This window comes from Oryctolagus cuniculus, chromosome 1 (assembly GCF_964237555.1).
Source record: "Oryctolagus cuniculus chromosome 1, mOryCun1.1, whole genome shotgun sequence".
NCBI classification, from domain to species: Eukaryota; Metazoa; Chordata; class Mammalia; order Lagomorpha; family Leporidae; genus Oryctolagus; species Oryctolagus cuniculus.
In genome coordinates, this window is record NC_091432.1 from 72,965,553 (window position 1) to 72,992,041 (window position 26,489).

A 26,489-nucleotide genomic window follows, 5' to 3' on the forward strand; every position below is an offset into this window, starting at 1 on the left:
TGTCAATTTAACATTTGACAGAATGACAGAACCAACTGAGGAATTACTGGATAGCTGTGGGATATCTCTAGTGTTTTAAGGTCACAGATTTAGTTAACATGTCCTTGACACAAGTTTCTTGGAAACATATTCAGTCTTCCAAAGTAGGTATGTATAGCCACAGAGTTGGAAATAACAGTGATGGAATTTTCTATACAATTTCCCCAAGGGGACTGAGAAACATTGAGAGGGAGGTAACATTCTATGAAAATTTTATGATAATTAATGGCTATGAAAGGAATTGAAGATGTGGAGGAAGTGAGGAGTAAGAAATTGGGTTAGGTTGGGGCCAACACTATGGTGCAGCGGGTTAATGCCTTGGCCTGAAGTGACAGCATCTTACGTGGGCTCTGGTTCGAGACCCGGCTGCTCCACTTCCCATCCAGTACTCTGCTATGCCCTGAGAAAGCAGTAGAAGATGGCTCAAGTTCTTGGGCCCCTGAACCCACATAGGAGACCTGGAAGAAGCTCCTGGCTCCTGGCTTTGGATCGGCACAGCTCCGGCTGTTGTGGCCATCTGGGAGTGAACCAGCGGATGGAAGACCTCTCTCTCTCTCTGCCTCTCCTTCTCTCTCTGTTAACTCCAACTTTCAAATAAATAAGTAAATTTAAAAAAAAAAAATGGGTCAGGTCAGTGCAGTAAAAGTTTTTAAGAATCAGTGCAATGGGAGCACAGCATGTGTGAGATGGTTGTGTTACAAAATAAGCCGTGAACTATACTATAGCTGTGGAAATATGTGACTAAGCTGGTCAAAAGCATTCAAAAGGAAGAGACTACGGTTAAGTTAAATGTTCATGGAGGCCAGCATTGTGGCCATATGGGAACTAGTTCAGCTGATCCACTTCCAATGCATCTCCCTACTAATGTGTCTGGCAAAGCGGTGAAAAATGGTAAAAGAGCTTGGCCCAGTGCACTCAAATGGGACACCAGGATGAAGCTCCTTTCTCCTGGATTTGGCCTCAGCCAGCTCTGGCCAGGAGCTGTTGTTGCAGACATTTGGAGAGTTAATTAGCTGATGGAAGATTCTCTGTCTCTCTCTCTGTCTCTCTGTCTCTCTGTCTCTCTCTCTCTCTCTGTAATTCTGCCTTTCAAATATAAATAAATCTTATAAAAACAAATTAATTGTTCATGAATTATCTATTGGATAATTTAATTACCATAAATGATTCTATGAGTAAAGGAAGGAGAAGAAAAGATAATATCACATTTTCAATTGTCCTGAGAATGTGATCAGGATGACTGCAGATGATTTCAACAAGCAAGGCAAGCCACAGCAGTTTAAGAGCATTGCTTCTGGCCAGCACCATGGTTCACTTGGTTAATCCTCTGCCTGTGGCGCCAGCATCCCATGTGAGCTCCAGGTTCGGTTCTCGTCCTGGTTGCTCCTCTTCCAGTCCAGCTCTCTGCTGTGGCCCAGGAGTGCAGTGGAGGATGGGCCAAGTGCTTGGGTCCTGCACCCGCATGGAAGAGCAGGAAGAAGCACCTGGCTCCTGGCTTCGGATCGGCACAGCGGTGGCCATAATGGCCGTTTAGGGGGTGAACCAATGGAAGAAAGACCTTTCTCTCTGTCTCTCCCTCTGCCTACAACTCTACCTGTCAAATAAATTTTCAAAAATTTAAAAAAAAAAGAGCATTGCTTCACAGAATCTATAGAGGGTTGTAATGATGAAAGAAAAGCCAGCAAGAGGTAGCAATGAAAACCAAGGACGGCACCAACTCAACCTTCTCAATGGTTAGCATTTCGTAAGACTGTGTGGGTGCTTTGTCCTCAGATAACAACTGGCTTTCTATTGGAATAATTCATTGAAGAGATGTTCAAAGAAGAAAATGGAGATGAGAGATGATCTGAATGACTTAGATTTCTTGGGATAACAGAAGTAACAGAATTGTAAGGCATTATGGAATCATTCCTAATGGTCACTCAGGACAAGTTGGCACTCAGCTTTAATAATAAATATGGTGTTGGGAGGTAGTTGAATTCCTAAACTGCTTTCTGTTACTCAAAAGTATGATATACGTAGGAACAGAGACAATCTAAACTGGAGCAAATATGCTGGAGATAACCTTCAAATCTCTCGGTGAAAAGCAAAGGCCAGGCAGGGGATGAGCTTCTTGAAAGAACATAGATGAGCTAACACTAATTTTAAGATGTGAAAGTATCTACTACTTGTAGATAACTTAGCTAAATGATCTTGGAAATGCAGCTGAATTTTAAAGATCATCATAAGATTTACATTCTTGGAGCCTACTGTATATCCACTGCCAAGTGCAGGGTTCCTCACTTAATAAAAATGAAATATGCAAATAGTTGAAAACTACCTCTTAATCTTCACCTGACTGAATCTAATATAATTCTCACAATAAATTAATGAAGATGTAATGTAATTAGCTTTCTCTATATTTTATAGATGAAGGTATTGAAATTAAAAAAAAGAAAGATAAAAATCTTTCTCAAGTCATAAAACTGATAGATGGAAAAAGCAGAACTCACATTCAGAAATCTTGGTTTAACTATATTTTTAGAATGATGAGATGAAAATGATACATTCTAAATTCTAATTGAACAGCTCATATTCTATCTGGAAAAAAAGGAGAAAATAAACCAAACAGCACATTGTCATACACAAATATGTGAGTAAAGAATCTCAGGACTATCATTTGACATAAACATTGAAGAAATCTTAAAAATTCTCCAGGTGAGAAGGAAAAGGGGACACCAATTCAAGCAGAAATATTATTGTGGGGAGGTACAAATGAATACCATGAGATGTTGGAACACGGAGCAGGTCCAAGTGACTAACATATAGGTAGTGACTTGTGTATGTGTTTAAGTTCTGAGAATTTAGGATAGAAGTGCTGGGTGTAGGTAGTTATAAGTTTTGTTTTTACTCTAAATGATTTTGACTTTATTCTAAGGGCATTAGGGAAGTATTACATGTATTTTCAAAATGAAATATTAATGCATTTCAAAATGAAAAGGGCTAAGAAGGGTATTTGGTGCAGAGGTTAAACCAATACTTGGGATTTGATTTTGTGCTTTTGAAGTATGTCCATGGGAAGACTGAGTGACAAATTGAATAGGGTTAAGTTTGAAGGCAGGAGACTGGTGCAACATGTAGAATTGTCTGTTTTGTATGTTATTGCTCAGTTAATAATGAGTCTGAACCCCAAAATGAATGTTTTTATTTCCCAAACAATTGATTTTGTTAGCGCTTATTTTTGTCAATCTGTCCACTAATGTTTACTGATTGTAGGATATCATAATAACATGGTTTTATTTAAGATAATCTCAACATAAAGACTCAATAGGACAAAAATAGCACCAGAATGAAAATTTAGAAATACCACATAATGTAACTGGCATTCAATTTGTCCTGTCCTCTGAAACACTGCAGGCAATTGCATATGTATTGTGTGTATATGTGTGTGTGTGTATATGAGAGACAGAGGGAGAAGTGTGAAGATGTGAAGGGCCCCAACAGAATGAGCGTGGGACATATGCCTGACTGAGAAAAGGTTTATGCCACAGTTCAACTTTGCAGCAAATCTGTGAAGCTGCTGAGAAACCAGCCTGCGATTCTCCTGTCACTTCAATAAGAAACATATGCCATACATCACCAAACATTACACCCTAAATGGCAATGTATTGTGAAGCACGGGCTCTCATTTTTTGTCTTAACCCACACAGCAGAATCCCAGTGATTTGCAATGAAAAGCAGTTCAGTGTTACATGAAGAAGGGTACAAAGTCCATGGGGTTGGGCAGTATGTGCTCATGCTGCTCTGAGGAGGCTACAGGATTCTAGTACTGGAAGTGACTTCTTTAACCACCCACTTTTGTTTGTGTATATTAAGGACATGCTATGTGCCAGGAGCCGTGCAGATACGGATAAAAATGTAGAACTGGTATATCAAAAACTCTCTAGCAAACAGTACACAGTTATAATCCACATAATATATAAAAGCAATTGCAATACACTGTAATACAATCTCTAATGGAGGTTTGAACAGAAAACCATGAGCACTTGGTAAAGGAAGAGACTAGTTAGGAAACATTGTAATGACTAGTTGTAGACATCCAAATGGGCTACTTACATACAACAAATGGCAAATTCCAGGTCAAACAGCTATTATCCGCATTGTATTTTAAACAAAGACTCTCACTCTATTTTCCCTCTTTATATTATACTGTTTCCAATAACCACCGTGTGCCAAGTTACATGATCCACATGGAAAGAGGTCAATTCTGGATTAGAGAAAACCCAGAAGAACTAACCTCTGTTCTGTTTCTGATGGACCTTCACGGTGGTACATTAGTTGTAGGACAAAAGGTTAGTAGGTTCCTTATAAGGAGATAGATTCTAATAATCAGAACTACTAGCAAATTAAAACATCTTTTCCCAAAGAAGACATCCTTCTGCCACTGAAAGTATTTGAAGAGAGATGTGATGATTTGTTAGTCAAGATACAAATAGACTGAACATCCTTTAAGTTCTTTTATACTTTTAAACTATAAAATGAAAAAGCGCATATGCAAAATGTTAAGTCAAGCTCCAATATGATGTTATAGATGTATAAATTAAATAAATCCTGGAAATAATCAAATGCAACTCATCTCCTTTAATGTACACATGAAGGAACAAGAAGCAAATAGGTTAAATTACATGCCAGTCGTCAACTCTACTTTATTAGCACTACCACAAGCAAGGTCTGGCATAGGGGACAGAAGGCAGTTAAGACTTTAAAGAGAAAAATCCTCAGAGCTAGGGATATTCTGTGTGGGAAGGCCTGGGATGGGATTTGTTTGTTACACTAAAAGAAGAAATACTTGGAGAGACATAAGGTTCAGTTTAGGGTGGGAAGTCACTTGGTGCCTGAGAATTTTTGTAAGGAAAGAAAGGATAATCACACAGATACCATGTTCTAACTGTAACATCATTATTGTTTTGAAAATTTGTTTATTTATTTGAGAAAGAGAGAGACAGCTAGGACAGGTTGAAACCAAGGGCAAAGAACTCCATCTGGGTTCTTCCTTAGGGGTTGCAGGAACCCAAGTAGTTAGAGTATCCTTTATTGCTTCCCAGGATCATTAGCAGGAAGCTAGATTGGATGATTGGATGCCTGAAGTAGTAGAAACTCATACTAAACAGTCTGATATGGGATGCAGGCACCTCAAGTGGCAGTTTAACCCACTGATCCATAATACCCACCCTTAACAGTTTTTAAAATTAGCTAATACTCATCAAGCCATCCTAGGCAAAAAATGCTTGCATTCAGCATTTAATGTAACAGTGTGAGGGTAAACAAGCAATTCTTTATGTGCTATAAAACTCTCTATTAAAATGGCTATGGGGTATTCATATTCAAAAAATACATAAGATGCTTTGCCAAAATGTAATGAGTTTCATGGATTTTCTTTAATGTGAAATGCTCCTAGTCCAAAGCCAAAGATCTCCATAGATATTATAGATCATGTGTAACATTTCATGTGAACTCGCGAAATTTATTTTGGATGCTGAGGTTTAGAATATTTTCATATGTATTTTATTTTATTCACTAATTTGGTGGTTCATTGATTAGGAGAATCCTATTGTAGGTAGACAAATGTATCAAATAAAGCCAACTTAAATAATATCTCAGCAAATAATTTATTAGATTGACTTAACATAGGAAACAGTTTATCACTGAAATCTATCTCTGTGACCTTGCATACATTTTTAACCTTTCCAAATTTTCATTTTATTCTTCGTCAAATATAATATTTTATTTACTTATTACTATTGGTGTTATCAAGTAATACAATGTTTTATTATTTTTAACATTGCTACTTGCTATTTGCTGATGAACTGAATAAATACTATGCTGGAATTAACATTTGGAACATGAAAATGAGTAATGCACTTATAATGCATTGAAAAATGTCCCCCACACAGTGCAAGGCTCCTCTAGATCTTCAGTAGTCAAAAGTTTGGGGCTATTTGGTTCATAAAATAGCTTTGGAGCAAGTATTTCCTGGATGAAATATCAATTTACAATAACAATAATTATAAGAAAGAGTCTTCATTGCTATGTACTTCTTTTTGATAAATCTTGGCAATCAGAAATATAAGAGGTCAACTGCCATGATGATTAAATTTTATAGACTACCATTCATTGTGTGCTTTCACTTTTTACATTTGCTACTCAAAACCATTTTATAAGGTCAATGATGATTGAATATTATTCTATTTCCTAAAGTATAGACAAAGAATTGAAGCTCAGGAAAACTTACTGGGTGTTTCAACTTCATGTGTCTAATAAGATGCAGAAGTTAGTTTATCTGAATCCCAAATCCAGTTGCTTCAGGCTGTCTCCTGTTATACTCACTGAAGGCTGCATATAGGAAGTGGAATTTAAGTGCTGACTGTCATGTGACAAGGGTACAGTGAGAGAGTAAAAGGAATATTGTATTTATATAGTAACTAGATGTAATAACTGAACATAAGTACATATGACTTAATGTTATTTTGGCCACACTTTCTTCATTTGCCAGGAGAACCAAGTTTTGCCATTAGAGTCTTTTACCCATTTGCCTTAATTATTCTCAGGAGAGCAATGTAATTGGAGATGATAAAATGTTTACTTTAATTTCACTTGTTTGGGGGAATCAAATCTGGCACCAAATGCATTTGTGTGTCTGTCTTTAATTATTCTCACCTCAGAAGATCTCCATTTCTCCCCCACTTTTTTTCTGTGAAGACCATTAAGGTGTTAAGTGCAAAGTTATCGCTTGATGGAACAAGGCTCCAGACAGTCTGAGCTGAGAAAAAGCAGCAATGTGACTTAATTGCCACAAGATACTGTTGATAAAATGGTAGGTAACTGGGGAGACTATTAGCTTAAAGGGAAAATGCCATTAAAGGAAGAAAAACAAGTATCTGAGAAAGGATTTCAAAGTGTTGATAATTTCTTCACAGTCTCAGAGTGCCTAAATTTTGAAAAAAAAATTAGAGGAAAAAAAGGGGGGGAAAGAAATACTGCCCTAAGTCATACAAATGAAAGAGCTTATACAATTATTAGCATTTACTTTTGAAAAGGAGGCATATCTCAAAGCACGGGAGTTGTAAAAAAGATTGGCATATTTCAACATATTGATTAGATATTAAAATACTTAATCTGTCACTAGAAACCTTCAAAATTATAAACATGCTAGAGGCAGTGTTTAGTATTAAATATAAATTATCTTAGCTTATAGAAAATCCTTAGTTGATATATTTTATGTTCTATAAGTCCTTCCTGGAATTCAGAAGTCTTCATGTTTCAGTAGGGAAAACCTCTTTTATTTAAATTTTGTATTTTTAAGAAAACAAATTATCTCTGTTTCCTTATTATTTGCGATCTAGAAGAAATATTTTGAATCCATTTGGAAAGTTGTTTGAGGGCTCTATCTGTGGTTTTTCTGAAAAGGATCTGAGACTTCAGGCTTTTCAAACTCTTATGGCTTACAGCCATGGGAAAAGTTATCTTAGACGAGAGCTCCAAAGAAAATTTCAGATATTACACCAAATGAGCTTGAGATGAGGTAGACAAGGAAACTTTTAAATCCATCCCAAATGCTTTGCTTTCATAAGAAAATCCTATAATTTGAGCAGACAAGGCTTTTACTCTCAGATTACTTCTTGTGGCTGAAAACAAGATCTTATTACAAAAAGACTAAGTCATTTGAGGATAAATCTACCATTACCATAAAGTTCAGCCTTTTGCCTTGAGTTCAGTTCTAAAAGCTAATGAAATAAAAACAGGAAGCTAAGTGAAACCTAGGTCTAGCTTAACTAATGTTGAGCTTCTGATTGTAAAATCCATGAAAGCTCAAAATTTGATACTTTCTGCAGTTTTTAATATGCAATTTTCACTTACTGTTTCTTCAGACTCTGTGTATGCATGTGTTGATCATGTTAGTCCACAACAGCCCTGTCATGGGATTAAACCTATTGCACAATTTATACATTAAACCCTTTCATACAGTACACATAAGTTTCATTACATTTCATATAGTTTTTTAAAAGAAATTTCATCCACAGTTTATTTTATTTTATAAATGGCTGCAGTGGTTGAATCTGGGCTGATCTGAAGCCAGGATCCAGGAGCTTCTTCCAGGTCTTCCACTGAGGTGCATGGGCCCAAGCACCTGGGTCATCTTCCACTGCTCTCCCAGGCCATAAGCAGAGATCTGGGTCAGAAGTGGAGCACCCAGGACACGAACTGGCACCCACAGATGCTGGCACCGCAGATGGAAGCTTAGCCTACCATGCCATAGCACCAGCCTCCTCATGGAATTTTGAGAGGATCATGTTAAAGCATTTACAGTCTCTCTAACATACCTAGCTCCTCCTGCTCCCCCTCTCCCATTTATAAGAGTTCCATTCTTTCTTTGGTTTGTTTCCACCAAGCAAAACTATCTTCTTTTCTACTCAGTCTAAGAATTTTTATCTGTATAATTTAGAGCCCTAACCAGGAATGCATACTGAACAAGGAAGTTTCAATTAAGTAGTGTTGACAGTGCTTCAGAATTAGCTTCTCATCTTGGAGCATGTAGAAAATCATAGTATTTAATCCAGTAATGTGAAATCAACCAACAATTCATTGGAAAGCCTAAATTTTAAATATTTATTTTTATCTGAGAGAAAGAGCAACAGAGAGTTGTCACTGTTTTCATTCCCCAAATGACTACACTGGTCTGGCTGCAACAGGACAAATCTGAAAGCAGTGAACTCAATATGGGTATCCCATGTGAGAAGTAGAGACCCCATTACTTGAGTCATCACCTGCTGCCCTCACCCCAGCCCACACCCAGCCAATGTGAAATTAGAGAAAGCTGGAATTAGGAGCAATGCCAGAACTTGACCCAGGGATATTTTTACTGCTGGGCCAAAGCCTGGGGTTTTGGGTCTAATTCGAGTGGTGGAAGCCTGGGATGCCAGAGTACTGAGAGGATCAGCATTCCAGCATAGCTGTAAATCTTTCTGAGGCCCAAAAGTGGGTTCTGTCAGGGATGCTGCTTATTCAGCTTTCATGAGACACTGGTATGACGCTAGAAGAAAGAGGGAGAGGACTACTTGTTTACTTGGTAGACGAGCCCCTTAGGAAATATTAAGCGAACTCTCTAGGTTCTACTTTTTAAGGAAAGAAAATGAAATAAAAACAATAAGGGCAGAATTTTGGAGCTGAAAATAGATACAGAAGTATTCCAGTTGCCCCCAAATTTACCTTTAATTTTCTTTCCTGAACACAAACTTCGTAGTGAATGGCTCCACTTAGTTTTTCCTTGTAACTTAAAACTCAGGTTGGGCTAATCTTATATCATCATCTTACCCACAAAAATCCTTTTCCTACAAATGGTTCCAACATTAGAATCATCTCTCCGGGTACACAGGCCAGGAATTCGGATTGCTCTTTCCCCATTGTCATTCTAAGACATGCAGGAAGCACTGAATTTGTCCTTCTCTTCCATGTGTTTATTCCTCACAGTCTTCTAAGTCCCTCTCCAGACACCAGTGCATGGTAAAGTAAGTTCTCATCCCATCTGCAACCACATTTTCGTATTTGCTGTTTCTGAATTTACTCTTTTTGTGCAATTTTCTGCAATACAACAAGTTATTTTTATAAAAAAGAAATGTGATAATGCTATTTACACTTTGAAATTTTTCAGTGAATTCCTGTTCATGTAAGATAAAATCCAAGATCATTTGCATGTCTTCTAAAGTATTCTTCAATTGTGTTGCTGTCTAATCTCTCAGGCAATTTTCTCAATGTTTACACCACCTGTCTCTGCTGGACTTTTATTCATTTCTTCAAATCTACCACATTCACCTCTGGCAAGGGTTGAGAACAATATCTGAGGGAGATAAAAAAGCTGAATATTTGCTTCTTTTAACAGGGAGTATTGTGCTGTTATAGCACAGGTTTCCTGAGCAGAGCAGATTGCTGATTTTTTTTTGGGGGGGGGCAGGTAGAGTTAGACAGTGAGAGAGAGACAGAGAGAGAGTTATAGACAGGGAGAGAGAGACAGAGAAAGGTCTTCCTTCCGTTGGTTCACTCCCCGAATGGCCACTACGGCTGGTGCTGCGCTGATCAGAAGCCAGGAGCCAGGTGCCTCCTCCTGGTCTCCCATGCTGGTGCAGGGCCCAATGGGCCATCCTCCATTGCCTTCCCAGGCCACAGCAGAGAGCTGGACTGGAAGAGGAGCAACCTGGACTAGTAGCCAGCACCCCAACTGGGACTAGAAGCTGGGGTGCTGGTGCTGCAGGTGGAGGATTAGCCAAGTGAGCCACGCCACTGGCCCAGATAGCTGATTTTATAAAGGGTTTTAAGAATGAGTATAGTTCAGGGATTGCTGAATTTTCCGTGACTTACACTGGATGGTATCATCTTTAAATATTTAAACAGTTGGCTGGAGGCATTTTTTATTAGTTAGCATTATAAATGTGAGGAACTATGCCTGATTCTTTAACCTGAAAGAGCATTTTCACTGAGAGAATTTATCTTAATGATTGATCTGATTTACACATATTTCTAGTGGCTACTTGTTACTAAACCAAATAAAGAAATCATTTTGTTCATTTCCTCTAGGATTGTGGGGCCGTATTTTATCATCTATCTTCCTCTTAAACTTATTTGCTTAGCACATGTTCATCTCTTAGGATTCATCTCGCCTGTTAGTTCTTTAAGGCTGGTTTTCCTCATTTGTTGATCAGGTATCCCAGCTAAACACCCCCAATTCATACTACCCTTTCCATTCCTGACTCCACAGTGTAAAATACTAGTTCTCCATTTATTTTGCCTACTAAAATGCAATCTCCATTAGGAGAGGAGTCATAGTGTTCCTGTTTATCAATGTATGTTTCTTCTTACCTTCAAATTAAAGTTGGAAAAAAGCTGGTTAGCCCCAGGTGACACAGATGTAAGAGATCGGCCCTTTTCAATTCCGCATCTTTTTTTTTCCTTTTAATTACTTTTGTATGTTTGTATAATGTATAGTGTGGCCACAATGCACATATTCAGTGTGTGAAAATCAGTTCCACATGTTCCGACACTAAAAGTCTGTCACACCAATGCTTCTTCACAGCTACATGTAGATCCCACAAGCAATAAAAAAAAATTAAGGAAAATGATAAGAGTTCCTGAAACTTTGTTTAAAAAGTCATCCTCATTTTTTACTGAAGCTTGGTAAATTTTTCTTAATTCTGATACAAATTTTCATCACAAGAGCTCAAACTCTTGCAGAGAGCTCAAACTCAGTAGAGAGTAACCACTATATCTCTGTAATATACTGTGCTGTTAAATTATTTTCACATTATTATAGCAACAATGAGATATGCCAGAGAAAGATGGAATACCAACCACCTTCTACAAATAAGAAATAAATGTTTACGTTCTGTGAAAGCAGTCATTCAAGCAGAAATTTTTGAATAACTGGTAGTATACCAACTCTTGCTGGACGCTGACTAATAGCCTTGCAATATTGTTTAGACAGTACTCTATACATACTTTAAATTTTATTTTTGGTGAGGAAATTTGGATGTGAAATATGTAGTCCCATTGTGTGTTAATTCAGCATCCAATAAGCTTTCTTTTCTATGTTATCCAATACAAATACCTTAGTAATGGCTATGTCAAGGATGAGCTTGTTTTTATCAAAATTTTACTTTACCTTTTCTCTCTAATGTGGGACACCATTTTGCTTAACTTATTAGTAATGACAGTGACTAAATACTTCATCAAGGACTAGTCCAATGCATATTGCCTAAGTATTTCTGGTCTTAGGATGGAAGATTCAACCGATGTACAATACAAGTATTGACATTTGTCACTCAAGTTGAAACATATAAGATATAGGCTTGCAAAACAGCTCAAGAAATTTTTATCAAAATGTATCAATCAATGCAGATTAGAAAGCCAAGAAGAGAGGCTTAGAATAAAAGCAAGAAATGCTATTGAAGGTGAATTGCATTTTTTAAGGGAACATTTTCTTTTTTGGTGAGTTTGAAAAAACTCAAAATTATATGATATAATCTGGATGCTAATTTTTTGTCAAATAAGTAGCTTGCTAATATTTTTCCCATTGACAGCTTTCTCTTTACTCACTGTTTCCTTTAAGATGCAAAAACTTCTGAGTTTGATGCAATCCTATTTGTCTAACTTTACTTTTGTTGCCTGTTTTGAGGGTCTTATTCAAGAAGTCATCACCTGTACCAATGTTTTGAAGTATTTCTCTTACGAACTCTTCCAGCATTTCCATTGTCTCAATTTTTATTTTAGGTTTTTGATCCTTTTAGAGCTGACTTTTGTATATGGTAAGAGGAAGGCATCTAATTTTATTCTCGTACATATATACATCCAATTTTGTCAGCACTGTTGATTGAATAGATTATCCTTTGCCCAATTTGTGGTCTAGGCACTTTTGTCAAAAATCAGTCAACTGTACATATGTGGATTAATTTCTGGGCTTTCTATTATGTTCCATTGATGTATGTGTTGTTTTTCATGCCTGTACCATGCTGTTTTATTTTCAATAGCTTTGTAGTATGCTTTGAAGTAAGGTATTGTACTGCATCCAGCTTGATTTTTTTTTACAAGGTCACTTTGGCTATTCTAGATATATTATGATCCCATATGAATTTTAGAATTTTTTTTAATTCTGTAAAGAATGTCTTTAGTATTTTGATAGGGATTACATTCAATCTGTATGTTGCTTTAGGTAGTATAGACATTTTAACAACATTAATTCCTCCAATCTATGATCCATTTATTGTGTCCTTGATGATTACTTTCATTAAAATCCAGAATATATCAGCAACTAAGGAAACCTCAACCACAAAAAATTCCAGTTAAGTAACAGACAAGGAATCTCAAAAGACAGTTACCAAAACAAGGCATACAAATGGCCAACAAATATATGAAAAAATGCCCAATACAACTACCTATCTGAAAATGCAAATAAAAGTCATGATGAGATGTCACCTCACCCTAATCAGAATGGCTGTTATCCTAAAGACAGAGAACAACAAACGTTGCTGAGGATGTAGAGAATCCCACTGTTGATGGGATGTAAATTAATGCAGCCACTGTGGATAACAGTATGGAAATTCCTTTAAAAACTGCATATAGACTTGCCATATAATCTAGAAATTCTACTACTGGGTATATACTCAAAAAACCTGAACACATTTTATTGAAGAGATACGTATGCTACCATGTGTATAGAAGCACTGTTCACCATCACCAAAAATATAATCAACCAAGGCGAACATCATCAGATGGATAAAGAAAATGTAGTACATATACATAATGAAATATTATTAGGGTATAAAAAAGAATGAAATTCTATCATTCACATAAAAACAATTGCAACAGGAGGACATTATGTTGAGTGCAATAAGTTGGACACAGAAGGAGAAAAACTATATGCTCTCCCTAGATACGTAAAAATTAACACTTAAAAACAAAAATCAAGAGGCCAGTGTTGTGGCATAGTAAGCTAAGTAAGCCTCCCCCTGTAGCACCTGCAATCCATATGGGCACCAGTTTGTGTCCCGGGTGCTCCTCTTCTTATCCAGCTCTCTGCTGATGGCCTGGGAAAACAGTGGAAGATGGCCTAAGTGCTTGACCCCTGCACCCACAAGGCAGACCTGGAAGACACTCTTGGCTCTTGGCTCCTGGCTTTGTATTGTCCCAGCTCCAGCCACTGAGGCCATTTGGGCAGTGAACCAGCAGATGGAAGACCTTTTTTGTCTGTCTTCCTCTCTCTGTCTGTACCTCTGCCTCTCAAGTAAATAAATAAAATTTTAAAAAGAAAAAGAAAAATAAACAAAAAGATATGCCTTTGGTATTTGTGTTTCTCTCCCTCTGGCCCATATTCTCTATGATCTTGAATTTCTAGTAAGAATACGTATATCTTGGAACTCTATAAAAGACTAGAAATAGAAGAAAATGTTACTTTATTACAGTAGGAATGAGTTTGAAGACATTTGGTTCTGAACAATAAAAGAAGATGCTACCACAGACACTGGAAATGAGGCAGTTCACCAGTGTTTTCTGAATGAATAACGAAAGTCAGTAATAACAAGAAACATTTTAGCCCCAACAAATGAGACACGCCCCCATAAACAGTTTTTGAATTATTGTGGAGAAACATTGAGCTTCTCCAAATACTTAGTTGAAGATGAAGATATAGAAAAAACACTTTCTTGTAGTTTTCTCAGGATGGTATGTCAGAATAGTTTAAGGTACTGTAAAAATATAGACTGAAAAATATTGAATTTCTATTTATAGGAAACTAATATTCACATAGCAACAGTTTACAATATGAACTAATACACACACACACACACACACACACATATATGACAGGATTTGAATAATCATTCCTTTGATTTTTTTAAGAAAATTTTGACTAAACAATTTTTCCATGGTAGGTGATATAATAAGCATTGAGGGTATTTAATTAATAAGAGTAAATTGTCAGCTTAATAACTCACAAGTGAAGGTAAATCATGAATGTGATAATGGGACTAGTGTTAAGCTAGATATAAGTATCTGAATTCATAGTGCTTAATTCAGATTGATGATGTCATGGAATTCTTGAGAAATGGAGGACTCGAGTTATATTTCAAAGCCAAAATGTGTATTAGATATCTGATCAAAGGAAGGATGGACTATTCCCAAAGAAAAATATTTGAGGACTTATGGAGACTTAAAATAATGAGAAATATTTTAGGGACTACAGATACTATGGTGAGGTCCTGCTTATGAAAGATCAGTAAGTAACGAAATTACAAGACAGATGCATTAGCTATTTATTGTTGTTTTACAAATAACCCAAAACTTCGTCATTTAAAACAATAAACATTTCTTGTCTCAAGGTGTTCTGGAGGTGGAGATTCCGATAACAGCTTATCTGGGTGGCTCAGGGTCTCTCATAAAGTTGCAAGAAGTCATACCACCATTGAACCATGGATTGGAGCTGGAGGATTCACTTCCAAGCAGTATCCATATACATGTTATCTGGAGTGCACACTTGCTCACTAGCTATTGGTTGGAGATATCAGTCTCTCACTGTAGGGTCCCTCACAGAGGAGCAAGAGCAAGACAGAGATCCCAAGATGGAAGCATGGAAACTTCAGTCTTTCATACTCTAACCTCATAAGTCACTTCATACCACTCTGATATGTGCCCTGCTGCTATTTGGAAGAAGAAGAAGAAATGATCTAGAGTGTGGTGTGTGAGTTATTGGGCACCATCCTGAGGCTGTGTATTGTAGAGGCAATAGATACTAAAGGGAAAACATAAAAGGGAATTACAAAGTAAGGTGTTTACAAATCACTAGACTGAAAATAAGTGGCTTTTACCAAGTGTACACATCTGTCTTCTCATTTTCTGCTTACCCAAAATATATACCCTTGACTTTTTTCTCAGATTATACCTAGATAAAATCCATAATAAGAATAGAGCAATTTCATTATAAGAATCAAGAAATGCATGAAGAAAAAGCTGTTTTCTTCAGTGCTTATTCAGTTTGTGCCGGATCGTTTCTGTAGAAACAAGAAGCTGAACTAGATCAATATGATTATTTAGCCAATCATTTCACAAACATGTAGGAAAGCAAAGTTCATATAAAAACTGATTTCTCTAAAATGTCATAACTCATTAATTAGTTGTGTTGAGAATAAAATTCCATCCTTGGCCTTTTTTCTGTTCTTTTTCTCCTACTCTACACTGCCTTCCTCCTAGTTACACATTGAAGCACTGTCAACTGCATTTGCAAATTTCTCATGGTCTGTACTTGTGTTTTCTAACATGATATTCACTGACTACTTGTAACCAAATTGAAAATTCAGATTAATTTATAATGCATTCAATTAAAAGTAACAAATATTCAGCTCCTCAATGGTACTAGATTATTTCAAGTTTTCATTATCCTGATAGAGCAAGAAGCAACCATATTGAACGGTAATTACATAGGACATTTTTATGAGCAGCAAAACTCTTACTAAATAGTACTCATCTGTAGTAAATCTTAGATTATGCCTTGTTTTTCTTATGAGATATAATATAGGCTAAATACCATGATTCCCTAAATATGTTTCCCCTTACACTCAAATATCTGTGATATGTTGGTCTGTGGCATTTAACAGTTAATTAATTCTGAAAGGACAAAATGAAAATTTTAATTGGTTGTTCCACATCCTTTACAAAGATACAGCTGTTTAACTAAATATCAGGAACAATTAATTAATTAGGCCACAGCTGTAGGGAAGTGCCTCATAAGTTACAGAACTCTGATTTTTGTTTTGTTTTCTTGAAAAGTCTAATGACAAAAGAAATGTAGGATTAGGTTTTCTCTTCATTTAGGCTCTTACATCTGTTACTTTTTTTTATAAGAGCCATCTTTGGGTTCTCTGCATTTTCTCCACCCCACTATAGATCACCCTCATCAGTAGCAGATTCATCTTCCTAAACATTAATGAAGTCTCTCCTCTTCCTAAAATGGTTTTGAAACTTTGATAAATTCCAACTCCTTAACATGCTACACTAAAGCCTGCATAATCTAAAATAAACTCTCTTCCATGCACTTGTCTCCTGCTATATCTCCAAACTCAACATCCTTACTTTCTTTTTTTTCCCATTTCCTAAACTCATAAACCTTTTTGTTTCTTTTAAGGCTTCGTGTATACTAATTTTCCCTTTTCCTTTTTAAAGTGCCAAATATTCTCGAAGATTCATGTCAAATATTAGTACCCTAGGAACTTTACTAAGCAAAGTTAATAAGCTGTTCTTTGGGCTACTGTAGTATACATATTCCAAGAAACTACTTAACTGCTTTATAATTTGCACCAAAATATCTATACCTTTACCAGTTCACAATCTTATCAATAGTGACCAGGAGTATAGCTTAATGATTATAGCAATCACTCATGACAGTGCCAGCCCTAAAGCTTTTTATGAAAATAAAAGAATGCATAGCATGTGATTGGATGTAAGAGTGAATGAATACACACAAAAAATTTTCAAGAAAAAAAGCATGTGGAATGTTTGATGCCTCAGTGATCACCAGTTATACTTTCTTCTGCCCAACATTTCATAACACATACAGCAAACTTCGTGATTATAGGCAGAAGTTCCTAGAAACAACGTTCTAAAAACATGATTAAACCTTGGCTGCCCACTGAATGAACAATTGTACATCTTATTTATCCTGACCAAACTGGCTTTTCCCAATAAATTTAGATCTGAAATGAAAATATCTTTTTGTCTAGCTATTTGTTTAAAAAGGAAGATGGATACATTATCAAAAGGAGAAAAAAATTGGTTACTGTTACAACTAATCAAAACTTTCCCATAGACTATGCCATCCATTTAAATAGCTCCATTTAAAGAGATGAAGCACTACTGTAAAAAGCTTCTGCTGGTACTTTAATTAAAAAAGACTCAGGAACATCCCATTCAACATCCTCTGTATTGTCTCAATCAGCAATCTCAGACTCAATCTGTTACATTTTCTTCTTTCAAAGCTACATTATTTCTGCCCAATTATCTCCTACATTACTTCTGTCCCATCTTCTATTTCTTGGTGTTTTTCTCATCTCCAGCCTTCTCTATGTCTACGTCTACAGTTCCATTCAAGATTGTTATCAACTCATTTATGTATTAATATTGAACAATTCATGCTCTTTTACATCCTTGTATCTATTTAATATATGGTTTAAGTATTAATTATCTGAATATGATGAATTATCATGATGTCATGTATTTAACAATAATCATACATTGCTTTCTTGAACATGGTTTGCCAGTAATATTCTCTCAAACTTCTCCTACACTTGTCAGGTTTCAGCTTGCAATGTAATAATTCTTGGAATTTTTTAACCATAACTATATGTGTTTATGGACTGCCATGTGGTATTTAATAACTGTATACAAAATGTACTGACCTAAACAGGGAAATTAACATCTGTACTTCTTTGACTTTACATCATGATTGGTGGCTTGCATTTCTGTGTGTCATTCCATATATGGAATTTATATGAATTCAAATTGGGCTTAAACTTCCCCAACATATCACTATATTTAATTTCAGATTAATGATCATTTAAGCTGAGGATGGGTCAAAATATATAGATGGATGGACATAAACAGAAAACAGCAATAAATTCTGCCCACTGAAGTATGCAATATAGGCAAAGAAAACAAGCATGAACAAAAACCTCAAGGTATCCAACAATGTGGATAATGGGAACTATGATTGTGCTCTGTCACTTAGGAATACATGGCAACATGAATAATAGCAAAATATAGTAGATAGTCAGGCAAGGACACAATTTTTGAAAGTTCTGGACTTCACTAGGTTAGTAATAGATATTAATTAAAAAGTTGTAAATAGTAATTCTATGTTATCAGATATATATTTATTAGTGTTTTTGCTCCCTAAGTATTTTTCTTGTCTTTATTGGAATCTGTATTTAGCAAAAGATAAATTTCTATATCCTCACTCTTCAAATATTACCATTGCTTAATATGTAGATTGGCGTCAGCATTCAACATTTCCTTATATAATTAATATATATTAGAATATTGAATCGATGCATATACAATTTTGTAATTTGTTTTTGTCAATTAAGTTGCAATATATAGAATGCAGTTACAGATCATTTTCCATTCTTTCATAACAGCTACATGTTATTATTTCATTATTTGTATGCAACATAACTTATTGAAGTCACTCTGTTTGGGTAAACATTTAAATAGTTTCTGCTTATTTATTCAAATGGTAAGGAAGCACACAAGTCTGTATGCATATCTGTCCTGTTTGTACTAATTTGGGGGTAAGGTATATTCTTAGAAATTCTGGGTCAACAGTAGTGCTATCACATTAAACCATTCTAGAAGACACCATTCTTTTTTTTAAATTTATTTAAGTTATACAAGTTTCATGTATTTCATATATACATATTTAGGATATAGTGATACTTCCCACCCTTCCCTCCCTCCCACCCATGCTCCAAATCTTTTTCCTTCTTCCTCCTGTATTCGCACTCTAAATTTTTACAAAGTTCTATTTTCAGTTTATTTAATACTCATAAGATTAACCCTACACTAATTAAAGAGTTCAACAACTAGTGTGAAGAAAAAAAAAAAAACACTGTTCCTCAACAGAAGAGACAAGGCTGTAAACAATAATTGAATCTCAAAATGTCCATTTCACTCCAATACATTACATTTTAGGTACTCTATTAGATACCCCAGATAAGGGAAGACATATGATTATCTCTCTTTTTGGGACTGGTTTATTTCACTAAGTATAATGGTTTCCAGCTGCATAAATTTGGTTGTCATACTTGTCATGATTTATGAAAATATTGTCAAATGAACTGTGTAGTTCATAGCCTCCAACTTCACAACTCTTAATCAATGTATTGCCTTGCTTCATGGTATGCACAAGATATTGTTCTAAGTACTTTACATGCATATTTCATTTATTCCTAACAATAACATTATGAAGTATATATTACATACCCATTTTACAGACAAGAAAATGGATACTTGCAAGGGTTAAATAATTGCTACCTGGTTACATAATACCTTAGCAAATGCTGTGCAAGCTTGGGTAGACAAATACAAAGGAATGTCAATTTTGGAAAGCTAGAGACTACAAAATGGGCTTCAAAATCTGGTTTTTAAACTCTTCTCTGTAAGCAAAGAAGCCAACACTGAATCTGCAAAAATTTATTGTAAAGGAAAAAGTCTTCTGATGAAATCCTTTCCTGCAACTCCCCTGATTTCACTGTATTGGAGAGAAGTGGAATGGAACTCTCAGGCCAACAGGGGAAGCTGTAAATCTGGGGTTTGTGTCATGGCATTAAATTATAGTGTCAGAAATAAGGCTCTAAAGCCCGTCAGTCGTATAAATAACTGAAAAGAGATTACAGTCTAAAACGGGCTACATACATATTTAAAAAGTGCTGTGTATACTGCTTGGGAAAATATATGGTGCTAAATCTAATAGCCCCATCTTGCTTTCTAGCTTTTGAGCAGTAATTTAAAGCCCCAACATTTTGAAGGGGAAGAAAAGGACTATGAATATCAAGAATACGTGGAAAGTTAACATATGCTAATGATTGCTGTGGTATAAGAGGAGGACCATCACTTAGAGCCATACTATTCTGTAATAATTGATGTTTATTAAATTAAATAAGCAAAATGGCCCTGTAGTTCTCAAGTTCCAAGAATAATGTTCCTATATGGCTTTTACCTCCTTCCTATCTTTTTTAGGGCTAGCAAGGGAGCTCTTAAGTCTATTTCATGCTCACATTGATGATATAAACACATATCCATATAGACTACTTTTTACAATCTTACAAAACACACAGTAGATTAACTTAATGGTGGACTGTTTGCAGAGAATACCATCACTTTGTAATTTCTACTATGAAAGTAAAAGTACTATTATCAATCAGTTATTTTGGCATTAACTATTAAGACCCATATATAAGTTTTCCAAAAATTTGTCAAAAATTATGAAGTATTACTATCATTCTTGTTCAATGATTTTCATTAAGCATTTCTGGTGAAAAACATATTTTCAAGAAAAATTGAGTGAGGCAGAGAGAAAGAGACCTTATCAGGAACGATTTGTTTCCAAAGTTCCTTGTTTTTCATGGGAAATGACATCTCTATGAGCAAATGAATTGCAGATGCTCTTAAAGTGTAAGTTATAAGCCTCTGAACGTCACCTTTAAACATTCAAGAATTAGCTATTTTATAAAAACAGATTTATTACTGAGAATGTGACAGGAAATTTTTCTTACTGAGAGAGCTCTGCATCTTCCTAAAACATAACTTCCCATTATATCTTCCCTTTTTAAGAATTGAAAATGATACCACTGCAGTAATCAAACTAGGTCCAAGATGTTCACTGCATCATTGGAAGACTCCCACTCACACACAGAGCTTTTCATGAGGATGGATAAAATTGAAATGTAGGATTTCAGCAGTGGGGGAAAGTGTCTAATACCTGCCTGTCGGGCCAGAAGATATTTTCCCTTGAAATGAAGTATAAATGACTGGAAAGGGTTACACATTGGGAACCGAAATCCTAATCCCTATATTTTCTTCATTTACACTATGCCTGTCCACTCAACTACCAGCTCTGACTGTGTTATATGAATGGGCATTGGCCAGCACTTCTCTAAAATTGGGCTCCTATTGAGTCAGTTAGAATCCCACACAGAAACATGGTACCTTCAACATGAATTGAAAATGTTTAAAGAAGGAACAATTTACAAAGACATGAAGAGAGACATGCATATCAATGAAGAATGTTAAGCACTCGGGCACTAGCTGTTTAGAGAGCCATTATTACCTTTTTAGATGCCCAGAAGTACAATGGGAGGGAACAGAGTTTCTTGAAGCGGTGTTCTTAGGACAGTAATCATCTGGTAGGAGGTCATATGTGGAGATACTGGGTCTATGAAGTCATTACACTACAATGTCATGAAGTGAAGGAGTGAAGGGAATAAATGGCTCAGCATCTCTCTCCTCTCAGTTTCTGATTTTTCTGCTTTAACTTCTGAGTCAAACCAAAGTAAGAAGAGTCTTTAGAAGACTATGAAGAATAGATGTGCAGAAGTAGATTCAGTTTTCCCCTCTGCAGCTATTTTTTCACATCTTTTAGATAAGACACACACACGCACACACACACACAGGAAACAGAGTCCTGCCAGTCTGTTTATCATTGTGGAGTGGTCATTTCAGTCATATTACTAGAGTCTCATTTGCAAAATTAGCCACCATCTGTTCTCTGTATATAAGAAAACAAGAGGAAATGTTGTCTGGGTACATGGGTGGGAATAAGGAAATTAACTAAGTTAGCCACTGCTATGGTCTTTGCTTCACATGAAATTCGTCACATGAATTCAGTTGATAATCACAGATCATTATGTCCATTTACTATCCTGTTTCTTCTACCTTCTGAAAGAACTGACCTGCTAGAGGTGTTTAACCTGATGGAGGTAGCCTTCGTTATCTCAAGCTTTTAGGCCTCTGTGGGGTTTCTTACTCAGTTGAAGCTTTTCATGAACCCTTATTTGTGGATATATATTTCTGAGACGTGTCCAGTGATTGGGTTCTAGACATAACTCTAATTTTTCCTAGTTCTCATCCTAGGATCTGTGGAGTAATCAAATCTAAGATGGTAAGAATGGAAAGGAACACTTCCTTAAGTGAGTATTTAGGAAACACTTAAATGCATTGCTGAAAGTCCCCTGGGTCTCAGTGGTTCTGAGTAATATCTCAGCATTGCCCTAACTAACTGAGTGACACTGGCAAGTTATAATATACCGCTGGATCTATTTTACATTTATAAAGCAAAATATAATTTTGAAGATCCTTGTTATATCAAGTATTCTTTCATTCCATGTTTATAATCACATGATTCATTGTAATCAAAGACTTTTATACTTAATGGGCCTCTCAGGAATGAAGGTGAGGAATCACGGAATAGTAATAATAATCATGACATCATCTAATACTTGAGAGAATTTATTTTGTACACAATGGAATGCTAAATCCTTTACCAATGTTATTGTACATAATCTTCCAACAATCCTTCTGCATAAGTGCTTCTTTTAGCAGATAGTTGAGTAACCCAATGTAAGGTACTTGGTTAATAGCTTAAGTTCAGACAATTGAATCTAGTCTATATTCATAAATTACTTTGCAATTAAAATGAATTGTCTGCTGTATGCCAGAAAGAAGGAAAAAAGTTGATGACTCAAAAGTATCTGTGTCCATTCGGACATCTGTAATATTATTACAAATGGTGTGTTATTAAGTCATACTTAAAAATGAAATGAAAAATGAGCTTGACTATGTTATTTTAAGTGGTCTGGTTTCTAAGCTGTTTATAGTAAAATCTTTAACATATGCTAGGAACTTTTCTTGTAGTGTATTTCATATCATTGAAAAGCAATTCTGTGGGATAGTGATCATTTTACATACAAACAGCAGAGATTTATAGAAGAGTAATAGCTTGCCTGAGTTCATACATCAGGTAAGTGCCGGATTCAGGATCCTTCTAGTTTAATCTGACATCAAAGCTATATTCCTCACCAATGAACTTTCCTCATTCTTAGTATCTACAGTTATATATAATACAATTGTATCTTCAAAAGTTCATGGATTTCAAAAAATTTTACACAAAAATAAACAATTTTTAATTCTACATTACATGAACTTCTTTAACTCCCCTCATATTTCTCAGTCTTCAGCACATACAGCAAACTGAAAATAATTAGCAATTGGCATCTTTGTTCCCTAGTTGTCTAAGCAAGTTCCCATCTAGAGTCCTTTTGATATGGTAATATGTTAGGGTAAATTTCCAACTAAATTTTCATAGATATAATTACTTGTGAACACAGGTGGCACACTTTCAGCTTTCCTATCTGATTTACAAATCAAAGCTTGAGCTCAACTTGGACATCAAAGACCTAGTGTAACCTTTCAAATATATCTTTCATTCTTAAAGAAAAAAGAAAACTTCCCATTAGATCAATTTTTAAATTACCTCATTATTAAACTTTATTAAGCTTTTGCAATAGGAATTTCTAAAGAAGTAGTTCAACTAAGCAATGACTACACTCTACCGGCAGCTATTTGGGAAATCCATGGGAACACAATGTCACCCACATTGGTTTAAGTATGCAGCCAAGTCCTTTGAGTGAGATAGCACATGAATTTACCCATCTAACTGACTCCCAAACAGGATTCCAACAAAAATATTTTTTAACTTTTATTTAATGAGTATAAATTTCCAAAGTACAGCTTATGGATTACAATGGCTTCCCCCCCATAACGTCCCTCCAACCCGCAACCCTCCCCTTTTGCACTCCCTCTCCCCTTCCATTCACATCAAGATACATTTTCAATTCTCTTTATATACAGAAGATCAGTTTAGCATACATTAAGTAAAGATTTCAACAGTTTGCTCCCACACAGAAACATAAAGTGAAAAATACTGTTTGAGTACTAGTTAGAGCATTAAATCTTGATGTACAGCACACTAAGGACAAAGATCCTACCTGAGGAGTAAGTGCACAGTGACTCCTGTTGTTGACTTAACAAATTGACACTCTTGTTTATGGCATCAGTAATTACCCTAGGCTCTTGTCATGAGCTGCCAAGGCTATGGAAGCCCCCTGAGTTCACTGACTCTGATCATATTTAGACAAGGCCATGGTCAAAATGAAAGTTCTCTCTTCCCTTCAGAGAAAGGTACCTCCTTCTTTGATAACCCGTTCTTTCCACTGGGATCTCACTCGTGGAGATCTTTCATTTAGGTTTTTTTTTTTTTTTTTTTTTTTTGCCAGAGTGTCTTGGCTTTCCATGCCTGAAATACTCTCATGGGCTTTTCAGCCAGATCCGCATACCTTAAGGGCTGATTCTGAGGCCAGAGTGCTGTTTAGGACATCTGCCATTCTATGGGTCTGCTTGTCTATCTCACTTCCCATGTTGGACCGTTCTCTCCCTTTTTTTATTCTATCAGCTAGTATTTGCAGACACTATTCTTGTTAATGTGATCCCTTTGGTTCTTAGTCCTTTCATTATGATCAATTGTGAACAGAAATTGATCACTGGGACTAGTGAGATGGCATTGGTACATGCCACCTTGATGGGATTGAATTGGAATCCCCTGGTATGTTTCTAACTCTACCGTTTGAGGTAAAATTCTAAATGTTAAGGACTGTTTTAAGTCACCTAAGAAATGAAGACTTATTCAATGAATGGTATCATGATTGTTGGTTAACAATTATTCGAATAAAAAAGTTGTTCCCTTCTTTACACTATACAGAAATACCTTCCATAGAATGAGACCATTTAAAAAAGTGAAAAATCAGAAAATAAAAATAAAATGTATTGGTGTGATGTACCGGGAAATCTTCAAAAAATCACAAAGGAATTTTGAAAAATCAATTATCAAACTATGAAATTGTTGTGAGCCCCCAATACTGCTATCAACAAAATTAAAGGGTAAAGAACAACACAAATACAAATGCAGAAATATTTCCAAACACAGCTAAATTTAATATGTATTTAGAAAAGCAAAAATATTCTCCCTAAAAAATGTAAAGATGGTACAAAAAGTGATCAAAGAAAGAAAAAAATACAACTAGTCATCAGCATATAAAAATGTTTGAAATCACCAGATCCAAGTGGATACTATTTAAAGGTACATTGAGAAGTGCTTTCATCTTTCATATTAGCACATTAAGTTGAAAGAAGTTAATGGAATTAGAATTATATTATTTTATTATGCTTGAAACATGTTACTATTAGGATCTATGATTAGTGATGTTGGTGACTATGTAATCCAGGTTTGTATTTGAAATAAGTAGCAAGAATTTTATAACAGAAAAACCAGTTAATACAAATGTAATGTAAGTGATATTCATGTTTTCAGTAAGGCCAACTGTATGGCTTCTTGGTGATTGTGGTATTCACTGAGATTCAGATCCATCTCAAATTGATAACTGATAAACTGCTGATCAGCACTTCTCTGTGTAGCACACTGAGATAGGAGTGGTCTTCACTTGTGTGTGTGTATTCAGTTGATGTTTTCAGTCACAGAACTTCAAAACATTTTACATTATCACCTACAGTTTGAGTATATTACCTTATTTAATAATTTTAATAGCTTTTTTAGCAAGGTCTTATCAATAGCATTCTATACATGTTACGAAATGGAATTTTCTTTGCCAAGGAGCAATGGATAAACCCAGACTCCAGGCCTATCTCTAACCACCCCTGGAGGAAAAGCTTTAAAAGGGGTTCAAAGCTTTATTGGTAGAACTGAGGTGAATTTATTCCAAGAACTCATGTCTGACTAGGTGTTATCTGTAAGGCATATTAATATAGGCCAAATGAATTTAGCACTGTCTCAGGCCACATCACATTCAAGAAATTTTCCTACACATCTTAATTCTCTGTTGGTTTAGTTAATCATCTTCTATACCCATAGGAAATACTGTCTTTCCCCTCTGATGTAGGCATATGACACCATTGTGTTAATTCTTTCCTTACTATCATTCCTACCAAAAGGTTATCACTTTGAATACAACTTTATATGATATTATATTAGTTATACTTATAATTTCAATACATAAAAAACTTGCAGGTATAGAGTAGCTGAATTAAAGTATAATATGAAGGGGCCGGCGCCATGGCTCAATAGGCTAATCCTCTGCCTGCGGTGCCAGCACATCGGGTTCTAGTCCTGGTCGGGGCACCAGATTCCTCTCCACTTCCTGTCCAGCTCTCTGCTATGGCCCGGGAGTGCAATGGAGGATGGCCCAAGTGCTTGGGCCCTGCACCCCATGGGAGACCAGGAGAAGCACCTGGCTCCTGCCTTCGGATCACCG